The sequence below is a fragment of the Marmota marmota genome, unplaced genomic scaffold (genome assembly GCF_001458135.2).
Source record: "Marmota marmota marmota unplaced genomic scaffold, marMar, whole genome shotgun sequence".
NCBI classification, from domain to species: domain Eukaryota; kingdom Metazoa; phylum Chordata; class Mammalia; order Rodentia; family Sciuridae; genus Marmota; species Marmota marmota.
In genome coordinates, this window is record NW_026000102.1 from 6,441,113 (window position 1) to 6,454,095 (window position 12,983).

Consider the following 12,983-nt stretch of genomic DNA (forward strand, 5'->3'; position numbering starts at 1 on the left):
GAGAGGAACCATGTGACCTTCTGCAGCCAGATGTGCGCTGTGAACAGTCGCAAGGTCCCGCCAGGTGGAGAGCCCTGGACCTGCAGCCAGTGACATCCAGTCCTGGAGAATCCTGACCACCTCCCCGGACCCCACCCAGTCTTGGATCACCAGCCGGATGGGTGCCTGGTGTGGAGCACCACGAAACCAGGACCAGGCAGAGAGGAAAATTTCACATGTCAAAAAATATCTGCGCCAGCTCTAGTCAGAATGAACTTGAACACACCCTCCCTGCCTCGGGTGGAAAAGGGTGTGTGAATGTCAGAGTGGAACCTGGGGAGACCACTCCTCCCCGGCCAGGGGACCGGGGCTTCCATAAACGGTGGCTCTGAGTTGAAATATTATTAGCAAGATGGTTGGCTGCCGTTGAAATAGGAGTTCTTATTTTAATTTATATTGTAATGAAAGCTAACTGTACCGTACCATAAACACAAACAGCCCAATCTTATAAAAATTTCATCTTTATCTATTTTGGGGAGAAATCGTCCTGTCTGCCTAATTGAAGCATCTGTCATTCTGACATTAAATAGTGCCTCTCTGGTCCTTTTATTATATCGTGGTACATTTCTCGCAGGCTGTCAAGTTGAAATAACGCTGCCCACTTGCAGATCAAGGGGATAATAGGTGTTCTATAACGAGGGGGTGGGGATCCGTCTTGCATGGGAGCTGAGAATTGCTTCGGCTCTTTCCTGGAGTCTGCTGCCCTACAGGGAGCCTTGCTCAGCACTGCTCTCAACACTCCAGTAGGAGAAGGACCAGATGAGAAACATTTAGACAAGCATTAGAACGCGATTGCCGGCAGCCAGTCATCTGTGGGCTCGGGGAACGGCTTCAGGGCCTGCGCAGCCGGGCGGGGCCTGGCCAGCCACTGCCAGCACTCAGTGCTGGAGACTGAATCCCATTTACCACCTCGGAATCGTCAAAGCTCTCCCCCAGAGCATCCTACTCTTTATTTACTAATCTGTGAGCGTGTTCCAAAATATTTAACCCAGTCCACTCTCCATGTTAGAATCTGTCCCCTGAATAAACACTGCCCGTAAATCATGACCTAAAGTCCCCTACCTGACGCAGCCCGATAGTGCTGGAGCCCTCCACAGTCACACCACAAAACCACCCCCTTCCGGGAATTCCGTGTTTCCAGGGTAAGCGCTGCATCAGGGTTCCCGGCTTTGAATCCTGTTGCTCTGTGTGACGCTGGTGGGTCACACAGCCTGTCCTGGCTTCAGATTCCTGTCTGTGGAGCAGGGTTGTCAATAGCACCCGATGCCACCATTAACATCTCCTTTATCGGGTCCAGCGCATCCGGCCGCCTTTCATTTCTCACAGACCTGGTGCATTAAACCTCTGCAGCTACTGCTGAGCCAGGTGATGCCCATGAGAATCATGATGGGGGTGGGTGGCGGTGATGGTGTTAATGATGGTGGCGGTGGTGAAGATAATGGTGGTAGAGATGGTGATGACTGCGATGAAGAAGATGATGGTGATGATCATGGGTAATAGTGACGGTGATGAATACGATGGTGGTGTTGGTGATCTTAATGGAGGTAGTGATGGTGATGACCATGATGAAGGCGGTGATGGTGATGATGGTGATGGTGATGAATATGATGATGGTGGCGACGGTGATGATGGTGGTAGCGACGGTAGTGATGATGGTGGCAGTGATTGTGGTGACGGTGATGATGGTGATAATGGTGGTGGTGATGGTGATGATGGTGGCAGTGATGGTAGTGACGGTGATGAGATGGTGGTGATGATAGTGCTGGTGGTGATTATGATGGCCAGGTACCCAGCAAGTGGCCACCCACCTGGCACGTGGCTTACCTTGAATTCAGACCTAGGTAGCCACGCAGGCTATCCGCCGTGCACACCTCTCCTTGCAGTCCTCAGCCACCGGCCTGCTCTCCTCCTGGATGCCCAAGCCAGAGTCTCCGTGCTGAGCTGGAGGCTCCTGTGTGCGCTCTCCTGGGGGACAGCAGGTGGCTTCGGCTAAGAGAACTCAGGCCCCAGACAGCCCGACCGCCAGCACCGCTTCCTCAATACAGTGAGCTGCTCAAAGAGCTGCCAGTGGCCGCGAGTTTCCCGACCTGTGCTCAGTAGCCGGGCTTTCCTGAGAGAAGGGAATAGGGGCAGACGGAGGAGTTTGGCTCTGTGGTTGATGTGGGTGGATGATGCCTCTCAGTGTCCCCAGACACTTGAGGAAAGAAGCCAGTTCTCAGGGTCACATACCGTTGACCTGTGAGTCAGTGGTGAGCTGTCCTAAGCCCCTCACCTTTGGTTTAAGTCTTCGTATTACAGTATTGTAATGCAGTCTTCGTATCACTTCGTATTACAGCGTCCTTTACACTCTCTAAAAGGAATCCAGAGTAAACGTCCCTGCACTGTGAACCGTGAGAACAGCACCGCTGCAGCTCAGACCCAATGGAGGGCGAAAGATGGACCTGGCTTATTGTGGTGGTGACCTTTGGGCAGCGGGCTTCTCACAAGGTAGGTCATCTACTCAGCTTTCAGAATAACCCATCAAGTATGCGACCTTAAGGGCTCTTCAGCTGGGGTAGGGCCTGGGGAAATCGAGGAACAGGGACAGCACACGCGTGCCACAGGGCTGGCAGGTGTGCAGGGAGGGTGCGCCCAGGACAGCGGCACCCAGACAGAAGTGTGCTTCCTGGCTGGCTGTGCTGAGGGTTGGGACACCTGGAAGTCAGAAGAGGGGACCTCCCCGCTCGTTCCTGAAAGCACCAGACGGATGCACACACACATACTCACAAGTAGGCACATGTGCATTCCAGTGCTCACGTGTGAATATGTGTGTGCAAAATGTGCACAAAAATGCAAACATGCAATCACATGAGTGATTTGTGACACACAGTGTTTGCATGAATGTATACACATAGCCACATGCACGGGCATGTTTGCTTAAGCACAAGTGTTATGCACACTTACTCAGATGAACACGCCTGTGCACATACATGCTGTGCTCACATACATCTCACATGTGTGTACACAGGCACAATGTTCATCTGAATGGCCACACAGACACACGTATCTGTACACATGTATGCTCAAGTGAGCACATGCTCACAGGGACACATGTGTGTACATATGTGCTGGTGTTTGCACACATGTGTGTGGATGTATACATGCAAGCATCCGTGTGCACACATGCCATGTTCACACGGTGTGTGTACATGTAAGTGCTGGTGCTTACAGATGTGGGCTCACATGTATGCAAAGGCACACCTGTGTGTGAGTGTACATAGGCATATACACACACGTATACACCCACACCCTGCACGTGATGCTCGCGCCTGGCGCTCTGCTATGTTTTGTCTACACCATCCTCAGCCACAGGAGGCTGTGGCTGCCTTTCCCTACTGTCATTTCGAGAGCTCTGCCAGCAACTTTATTCTCCCTGGGGACCAATGGCCTGAAGCCCTTGGGAGCTGGAGTGAGTTGGGGAAAGGACTGGGGCGGGGGATGTTTTCTTGAAGAACCGTCCTGTAGACTTCTGCCTAAAGCATAGGAACACCTTCAAATGGTCTGGGAGAATGAGGTCAGGCCAGGGTGGCCAAGTGCCCCCTCTCCTGGCAGCCACCAGCAGAGCTACGGGGCTGTCCCTTGAGATGGGACCTGGTGGCACCTAGGTAAACCAGGCCTATTCCCTGCCAGAGCAAGGGTCTCTCAGTCGCCTAGCAAAGCTACAGGGTAGCACCCCTGCTGCCCACCTGACCAGGACCCAGGATTTGGTCTTGGATACAAGAAGTGCTCCAAGAAACATCAGCGAATGCCCTGCCAGGGGTGTCCTGGGGAAGTCCTGACCCTGGACATGCACTCGTGGGTCTGCAGAAACGGCACCTCACACTCAGCAGCCGGCAGTGGTGCAGACTCATCCCCCTGCAGTGCTGCGGGTCAGAACGAGCTCCTCGGGGTTAACACGGGTGCTGCCCGCCCGCCGTGCTCCTCCCAGACCCCGGGGGGCTCCGCTGTCTGCTCCAGCAGCTGCTGCTCCTGCTGTGCCCAGTGTGGGGATGGACCCGGGCCTGAGCACCCCAGGCAAGCGCTCTGCCTCTGTACTGCCCCTCTGGCCCTTCTCCAGCTCTGAGGTGGCCCCGTCCCTCACTGACCGCCCTGCCTCCCCTTCAGAGCACCGCCCTCCAGCTCCTCTCCACGGCCCGCCTTGAGCTGACTCCAACTCCTGCTTCTCCTTGTTTGGACTCCTGGGATGGCACTCGGCCCACCAGCTGGTCCAGGCTGCTCCCATTCAAGACCCTTCGTCTAATCACATCCACAAAACCCCCTTTGCCATGTAAGTGGTAAATGATGTTTGCAGGCCCAGGGCTCCTGCTGTGCCCAGGGCCACGCAGCCTGGGCAGCGTGCTGTGTGCAGAGCCTCTGCCCACACGGCCTGCAGAGCGTCTCCATGGCTGGCGGGGGCATGAGGAGGGGATGGCTGGGGTGTGAGGTGGGCAAGGCCCTCACAGATGGGAGCAGGCTGAGGGTGGCAGGAGAGGGGACCGAACCCCAGAGCATGGCTGCAGGAGGGGTCTCCAGAGCCTAGGGGAGGGTGGGGGACCCCAGAGCCTTGGGGATAATGACCCCAGATCCTGGGGTGGTGGGACCCAGAGCAGGGAATCAGTCTTGCTCCAGGCTTCCCCAAGAGGAGGCTTTCTGCCCACAGGACACTGTCCTTGAGGCTCTGGGTTTCCATCCACCTGTGAAGAAGACCCCTTTCCCAAAAAGATATCTGTCCAGGAGGCGGCTGGGGGTCTTGGGAACCCAATTAGAGGCAGCCAGGGAGGAAGGGGGCCCTGGACGGGGGGCACACGCTCAGAAGGCCCAGCCCAGGGAGCCCAGGGAGCCATCATGACCTAAGCCACAGGGGAGGACTCAGCTGTGGACCACGAGAGGGACCATGCCCCACCCCACAGCCTGCTCTCAGGCCCCACCGGGTGACAAGGCCAACCGTGTGGCAAGGTCCCAACCATCCCTGCGCCCCCCAGTCCCCAGGCCATGCAAGGCTGGCACAGAATCAATGGGAGCCTGGGACCCTGCCCCATGCCCCAACTCAGACATCCCAGGAGCTAGGGTGGTGTGGCAGGAGGTCCCCAAAGGCCCCTCCACAGAGGGAGCTTTGCTGTGCTCTGAGGGGTACTGCCTGGCCGGGAAGACCGAGGAGTCTGCCAGGAGAAAGCCCCAGCCCAGCACGCAGGGCCTCTGGGCTCAGGCTGAGCAAGCGGCGGGGAGGAGTACGGCCTCGGGGCGGGGGAGAGCGGAGCTGCCTTTCCTGACTGCCCGTGGCCAGCACCCGCGGTGTCTCCCTGGAAACCCGACATCTGGTTGGTCTCCAAGGGGGCCTCCTGCGAGGGCAGCAGCAAGGACCCCAGACCTCCTGGGACCCGTCTTTCAGCCCAGCCCCCCAGGGGCAGCTCTGGGCAGTGGGGCCTCTCAGGCCGGGGCCATGGGCAGGCTTCAGGTGAGACCTGGAGAGAGCAGGGTGAGGTCAGGAGCCAGGCTCCGTCTGGCCCCCCTGGCCCTGGCTGTGTGTGTGGAGCAGGTCCACCCCAGGGTTCCCCGTTTCCCAGCAGGTAAAGCAGGCCATACGCAGCCTGTGGCCAAGGCGGCTCCAGGACCCAGTGGACGTGTGGACACCCTCCCCAGCCCCACCGTGCTCACAAACAGGACGGTAAGGGTTCCACGGAGACAGGCTGCTGAGAGAAGCTGTCCTCATCCTGACAACCTGGGTGGCGGCTCCAGCCTGGAGACAGCAGGGAGGGAGGGAGGGAGGGAGGAGGGGCCGAGAGCTCGGAGCACCTACCCCGGCAGGTGTGTGCATCTGCGGCCGGCCTCCCTTCTGCACCTTCCGGTGGAGATGAGGCCCAGCCGGTGTCCTAGATTCCAGGGCCCCCATCCTGGCCCCAGGCGAGGACCGTAGGCATTGCTGGTGAAACTTGAAACAAACCCAGACCCAGACAACTCCGCCCTCCCAAGACTGTGATGACCTGGGAGGGCCTAAGGGAGAAGAGGTGCCACCGTCCCCTCCCCTCTACTGCAAGTCCTGGAGGACAGACGTGCCTGCAGGGTGACGTGTCTTCCTCTTTCCCCAGGGCGTAACTCCTTGCTCTAAGACCACAGCGCTGCTGACATGGATCTCCTGTGAACACCAGCTCCTTTGCAGCAAGGGTGTCCTTGGCTCCTCCTCGGGAAGAGAGCACGCACCCAAGGGGCAGCGCCCCGGGTTCTTGAGGAGCTAACACAGCATGCCTGCTTCAACTTGGGGACATCACCCTCGCGGTCTCGCTGATCCATGCTGAAACACTGAAAATCCTGTCCTTCTACATCACTCTCTTCCCATTCCTCCTTATTACAGTTGGAGCTACTCGAAGGTAGGTGCCGTGGACTGAATTGGAATGGTGTAGGAGGTGGGGCCTCTGGGACTCCAGAGGGCCACCAGGGTGATGGGATGGTGGCCCTACAAAGGCCCCACAGACTTTCTACCATGTGAGGCACCACATGGAAACCACCTGTCAGAGAAGCCTGAGGACGTTGGAACTGGCGGCTCTCACTCTCAGGGGCGTTTCAGGGAAGGCTGTGCACGTCCGTGCAGCCCTGAGAAGGTACCTGGTGTGGGACCCCGCACGGCCCAGCCCAGGGCCACGCATGCCCCAGATCCCCGGGAGCACCGGGCTCTGCCAGACTTCTCTCTCTCCGTCCACCCACTCCCCCAGCCCTCAGTCTTCTCCCTGTTTGGGGCATCTTTGGGCCTTTCTCGGTTTTTCTTTTTTGTTTGCTTGTTGAACGTAGCAAGTGTGTCTTCTGTTCTGATTTGTGCTTTTTGTCTCTTGTTAAGAAATCACTCCTGAAAAGCCACACCCCCGCTGTGGCCTGCATGTCTGTACCCCCCCCTCGAGCTGAAGCCTGACCCCCAGGGCAGCGGTGCTGGGAGGCAGGGCCTGGGGGGACAGTGTCCTGGTGAAGGGCCCGGGGCCTTCCCTGCGCCACGGGAAGACGGGGCGGGAGGAAGCTCTGTGAAGCGGAGCCCTCACCAGACACCAGACCTGCTGGGCCTCTGTCTTGGGTGACTCCAGATCTGGGAGCCAGGAGAGCCTGCTGTTTGTCCATGACCCATCCAAGGAATCCCGTTACAGCAGCCCCAGCTCCCAGAGATGATGTCAGAGCAGGCAAACCCCCGGGACAAGCGCGTCCGTGTAGCCCTGGGCTGGCGAGAAGTGACAGGAGAGATGGAGGGTGACCGCTGATGGGCGGGTGGTTTCCTTGGGGGCGATGGAAGTGCTGTAAATGGATTGCGGTGACAGTCACATGGCTCTGAGTATACACTGCGCCAGTGAACTGCTCTTCAGGTGGGTGGATCGTGTGGCTCTCCAACGGGATCACGATAAAGCTGCCGAGTAAACATTTTAAAAAGGAAAGGAGTCACTGCGTCCAGCCAACCCGTTGCTAGGCTCCTGCTGCGTCCCTCTGCTGCCCACAGGGCTCTCCTGGATCTGCCACGTCCTCCTGTTCCCTTTATTCCCAGCACCTCCCACCCCAAGCCCTCATTTCCCACCAACAGAATCCTCCCCACCCGGCTCCCTGGGGCACACAGGCTTTTCCCTTCCCAGGAGGAAGGCTCTGCCACGCTGCCCATCTGGGGCATGGAGAGGCGCTTCAAGGGCAGGGTGCTGCTCAGGGCCCGTCCCAGCCAGAGATGAGCAGGCAGTTGTCCTCATCCCCACACGTGGGGAAGCACAGTGACCCTCTGAAGCACCGTTGCCCTTGAGGCTGGGGAGCAGCCTCAGCAGGGGCCGCGGTGCTGCCCGCCCAGACCAGAGTCTCCGTGCGGCTCCTCCCTGGACATTCCTGGCAGCCCACTTCCTGTGCAGGGAGGGGGAGGGAAGGTGCTGTTAGCCTGCTGGGAGTCCAGGGCCCTTCGTGAGGGCTGCTGGGAGAAGGCCACCTTTGGGGGAGAATTTGTCAAGGCAGTGACAAGGACAATCTCTTCCAAATAGACCTCTGTCTACTCTCAAGAGTGGGATCTCCTGAGCTTCTCAAGCGGCAGGAGGGTAACCTGGAGCTGGGCAGGAGCCTGAGGGTTTTAAGAAAGAAAAAGCCGTGGGGAGACCAAACATCCTGGGTCGGAAGGCCCTCCAGGAAGGGAGTGTGGGCCTGGCCTGTGGGGGGGCGGGGGCTGCAAAAAGAGGAGGCCCGCACCCTGCCCGCTGCCCGGCCTCTCTGCGTCCTGCCCTCTGCCTTCTGATCGCTCTGCATACATTCATTCCAGCTCCCGAGAGGCCCACCTCCAGCCGCAGCCCCAACCTGACACCAGCCCCCAGGTCAGACCTGAGCTAAGTGGCCGACCCCCAGAGTACAGGAACTGGGGCCGGGAGAACAGAACCTGTCTGCTCTGCGTATATACGTCCTGGCCCACAGACGCCCTTGGCTCTAGCAGAGCGACAACAAAACAAAACCTTACACTCCCCACGTGGACCTGGACCACGGCTCTGGGAAGTGGCTGTCACGTGGGCATCTCCCTGGGTCTGTCTCCTCTTTCAGCTGCCCTGAGCCCAGGCAGCAGGAGAGGAGCTCATCTGCCTCTGTCCCCAGGGCCCTTAGCGAGGAGGGCTGGCTGTGCGGACAGGCTGCCCTGTTTGCTGAAGCCATCTGATGGTTCGAACCTCCATCTGGTCTGTTCCCTGGTTCCTCACAGGAGAGCCCTACACCCACGTCCAGCCCAGGCCAGTCCTGTGGACATCTCTGAGTGCACAAGTTCTGACAGCTCCGTGATTGTGGGGAAGGCTGGCACCAATCAGAAACAAGTTTCCAGCTGTTCCTCCTTCCTGTCCTCCAGGACAGCATGAAGGGCAAGGGGAGGCAGGGCTGAGACTGCTAGAATGTTCCATGGCCAGCTGTCCAGGGGGTGGAGTGTAGCTCCAAGGTCAAAACCAGACACACAGCCCTGAGACTCAACTTGGAGGGCAGGAAGAGGTTCACCACGCAGACAATGGCCGAGGCTGGGGCAGAAGGGCCCGAAAGATCCCAGTGGGGGGCTCTGGGACCAGGCCCAGGATCAGGCCCAGGACCAGGCTCCGGGAAGTGCTGGTGGAAGGGGGCAGCGGGGGCAGCACAGCAGGCCTGGAGCAGAGGGGCCAGGGGAGAGGCTGCAGGCCAGGAGGGCAGTAGGTGGAACGTAGGAGGGTGGGCCACGGCGGGTCAGAGACAAGACCTGGGATGGTTCTCGGGAGAGAAGCAGGAGATAAGGGGCTGAGCCCGTGGGAGGGAGGGAGGCAGGAAGTGCTGAGGCTGGCCAGGACATGGGGACAAGGAGCGGGAAGGAGGGTCCCAGAGCTGGGACAAGTCAGGTCCTTCTCACTTCTGCAGGATGGGAGCTACCTGGCCCTGACCTCTCCTCAGCCACCGCTGGGACCCGCTGGGACCCGCAGGGTCTCCAGGTCACCCTGGGCCCGGCCTGCTCTGCTCTGAAGAGGCCTCTACCTCAGGACCAGGCCAGGGCTGGGCTCTGTCCGTTGCTGCTCTGTCACCTGCTCATGTCAGGCAGCAGCAGCCAAACAGCCACCACAGCCTCCCAGATCTCCTGGGCTTCCCATCACTTCAGCTTCTTCCTGGGACTCCAAGCCACAGGGGGTCAGCAGGAAGGAGGCCCCCAGTCCCAACCACAGTGAGCACAGCGCCTAGAGCACGGCCCGCGGCGGCTCCCAGCCACACGTGTCCGTCACGCTGGCCGAGCACGCTGCCCCGACACCACTCGCCCGCCCGGCAGGTGCAAACAGTAAAGGAGCTTGCTCAGTGGGGAGCAGTCACACTCTCCCAGTGCTCCCATGTTCCCGAGGGAGTGGGCTACAGGCTAACATCAGAGCCCCCTGGGCGTGCGGGGCCTTGGCCGCTGTCTTCAGGAGGGAGGTGCAGGAGGGCAGCAGCCACCCGGACACCTGGGAAGGAAAGGAGCCCACTGTCCCCCCTCTATCCCTTCCACAGTGTTGGTGGGATGACCACTGTGTGGCTGGCCCTGTGCTTGGGGACTGAGGGACACAAGACTCTTGGCGAGCAGCTCTCCGTAGGGACAGAACAAGCAGCTCTAGGGTCCCCCGTGATGTACCCTCTCTCCTCTTGTGGAATGGAGTCCAGTCTGTTCCAATCAGACCTCGTCCCCACAGCCACGACATAGCATCCCTTCCCAAGCCACCAGAGCTCTGCGCTGCCACACTGCCAGTCCCTGTCCTCTGCCTTTGGGACAAATGTGGAGGAGAACCACCTGTGGTTCCAGTTGCTCTCTGGTGGCCATGAACAAGCCTCTTGGATGAAGAAGCAACCTTCCCTGGACTTTGGGAGCCGCGAGTCCCTGTGGGTGATTGAGTTCCCCCCGCCTCAGAGTCGCAGGATCCCGGACTCAGGCACAGCTCCCAATCTCCCATGGCTTTATTCTTTTAAATAAAGGATCCGTCACGAGGATGGCTTAAATTTGGACTCTTGTAAGACCACTTGTATCAATAAATTCAACTTCAGGGAGAATAGAGTTAGATATGAGCTTTGGTGTTCAGCTTTTTAAAGAAAAGGATGCTCTTGGTACCTGGGTGACCTCATCCTCCAGAGGAGGAGCCCGCGATGTCAACACTGACTGGACGGTCCACCACCTCTGGCAGAACTGGACACCTACAGGGCAGCAGGAAATGAAGCTGGTGGAAGGGGGCAGCAGGGGCAGCACAGCAGGCCTCTCGGGAGCCAGCTGCTTGGTAACTCAGGCAGGTCCTTGGTGGGGGCACTGGACAGTGGGATAAGAGCTCTTCATCCTCAGGACAACACAGTGGACACAATGGAGAGTGAATGCTCTGAAAACAGGACCGAGACCGGCTTCCTCCACTCACCACGGCGAAGCCTGATGGATGCTGCCCTTCAGAATCCCCAGGAAACTCTATTTAGAGATGGGGGTGGGGGCCGTGCAAACAAATATTCCCCCAGCTGGCGTCCCTTACGCCGAGGTCGGTAAATAATATTGTGCAATAACAGAAGTTATGAACCAACGGTTCTCACGGAGAGGAGAAGATATTGGCAAATAAAAACACTCAGTGCTGGAACATAAACCATCATTCCTCCCGAGACTGACAAATGGAGACACCACCTCGTCCACGGGAGGGGGCAGCAGTCGCGGACGGAGCTGGGCCTGGGGCAGGGGGAACAGGGGCTGCCCAGCCCCCGCCGTCTGTCAGCTGAGCCGCCACAGGCTCACAGGAGGGCACTTAGTTGCTCATCAAAGTGATTTGCTAGGCATTGGGTTTTTTAATAAACTATAGGGGGTGGGGAGAAGGTGGGATTCCATAGAGCTTTGGCTTTTTACCTTTCAAATTAATAAAAAGAGCCACAGAAAGGAGGGAGAGCCAGGCAGGAGCCGGAGGCGGGGAAGCGGGCGAGGGGGCCCTTCTCTGAGCACGCTCTCCGCTCTCCGCTGGTGGGGGACGGCTCGGGCGCCTGGGTCAGCAACCGCCCCTCGATGACCAGACTTTTGCTTCTTTTTGTTCCCAAAGCCACACCTACTTTCAATCTGTCTGTCCAGGCCACTGGTCCCCAAATGACCTGTCCTTGTGGCCGTCTGACTTCTGCCTGCCTGTTGAGAGTGAGGAAGCCTATCACTAAGGTGCCCACAGGAGGGCCAGGTGGGGGCTGCAGACGCCCCCTGCACCCGCCTTCCACCCAGGAATAGGAGGGTCCCGTGGTGAGGCTGGGAGGGTCTGCAGGCAGGGCCCACCTGTGCTGTCCACGACCCCCTCCCCCGGGACTTCCTGGATGGTAGTCACCCAGGAAGCAGCCAGTGCCCTGGAGGGGAGTCGCGGAGAACGCTGTCCATCTCTAGGCCACCACCTACGAGTGCCCCCCATGCACCCAGACCACCCAGAGCCACAGGCTCGATTCCCGAGGAGGGGCCTCCAAGTGGAACCACGTGGGAACCCGCCGTGGCCTCTCCATCCCCCTGCAGGACCCAGGCCGAGCCGCCCCTGGACAGAAGTGTCAGCTCCTAAATCACAGGCCTACTTCACCAGCCACCCCAATTAGCGCACTCTGTGGAGCTGAGGATGGGTTTATGATAAACAGGAGGCGAGGGTCATGAGTCAGGTGACGGGGCGGTCGCTCCCCACCCCCACCCGTTGCTCTCTGTTGAGCGGCAACACCGGGGGCGGGCGATGACATTTAGTTACATTACGTGGCAAGTGTGCCGTTCTTCCTGGCCGTTCTCCCCACATAAAATACAGATTGATGTCCCTACAGCAGCTCCGAGGCCTTGCTCAGCCTCCGCAAAGGACTCGGCGCCCCTGGGTGGCCTTAGTTAATTCACCGTCCATCTGGGGGCCCCAAAGGCCACATCTGGGCAGAGAGGGGCTCCACAGGCTGCTCTGAGCCACGCTGTGGACAAGGAAGAAAATGCTGCTGGGACGGTGGGTGCCCCTCGAGATCTGAGGACAGGGGACGCCCCCTGCACTCCCCTCAGTGGTGGGTGCCATCTTCTCAGGTCCCTTTAGGCTGACCCAAGAGGGTCCCACAGGGGGACAGCCCAGGGCAGGCAGGCAGGCAGGCAGGGAGCAGCACTGGGACACTAGAGGCAGGCTGTGGAGCCCATGATGGCTAACTTGGCGGGGCCAGCCCCTCTCAGGCCCCGGGAAGCCCTGCTCTGGGGGCGTCTGGACACCCGTATTCTGCACCCTCTGCCTTCCTGAGATGGGAGCACCTTGCAGCCCTGGGAGGACACGTGGTGTCTCCATGTCCCCCTGCAACAGCATCCGCCTCTATCTTGGGGAGGGAGAGATGGGGACACCTAGGAGCACAGGTCTCCAAGCAGGAGGTCAAGGTCAGGTGTTCTGAGAGGGAAAGAGTCCCCTCTGACACCGAAAGGCGAGAAAACACTCTGCGTTCCAGAATCCACCTGTTAGGAAACACAGCCC

At 59.1% G+C, this 12,983-nt stretch overlaps 1 long non-coding RNA gene across 1 annotated transcript; it reads left to right on the forward strand.

The window, feature by feature from the left end:
- The first annotated feature begins 4,016 nt into the window (after positions 1-4,016).
- Positions 4,017-8,195, forward strand: LOC125610763. The gene is made up of 3 exons (XR_007340746.1): positions 4,017-4,345; positions 5,622-5,722; positions 6,144-8,195. It is a non-coding gene; the product is annotated as an uncharacterized LOC125610763 (long non-coding RNA).
- The last annotated feature ends 4,788 nt before the right edge of the window (positions 8,196-12,983 follow it).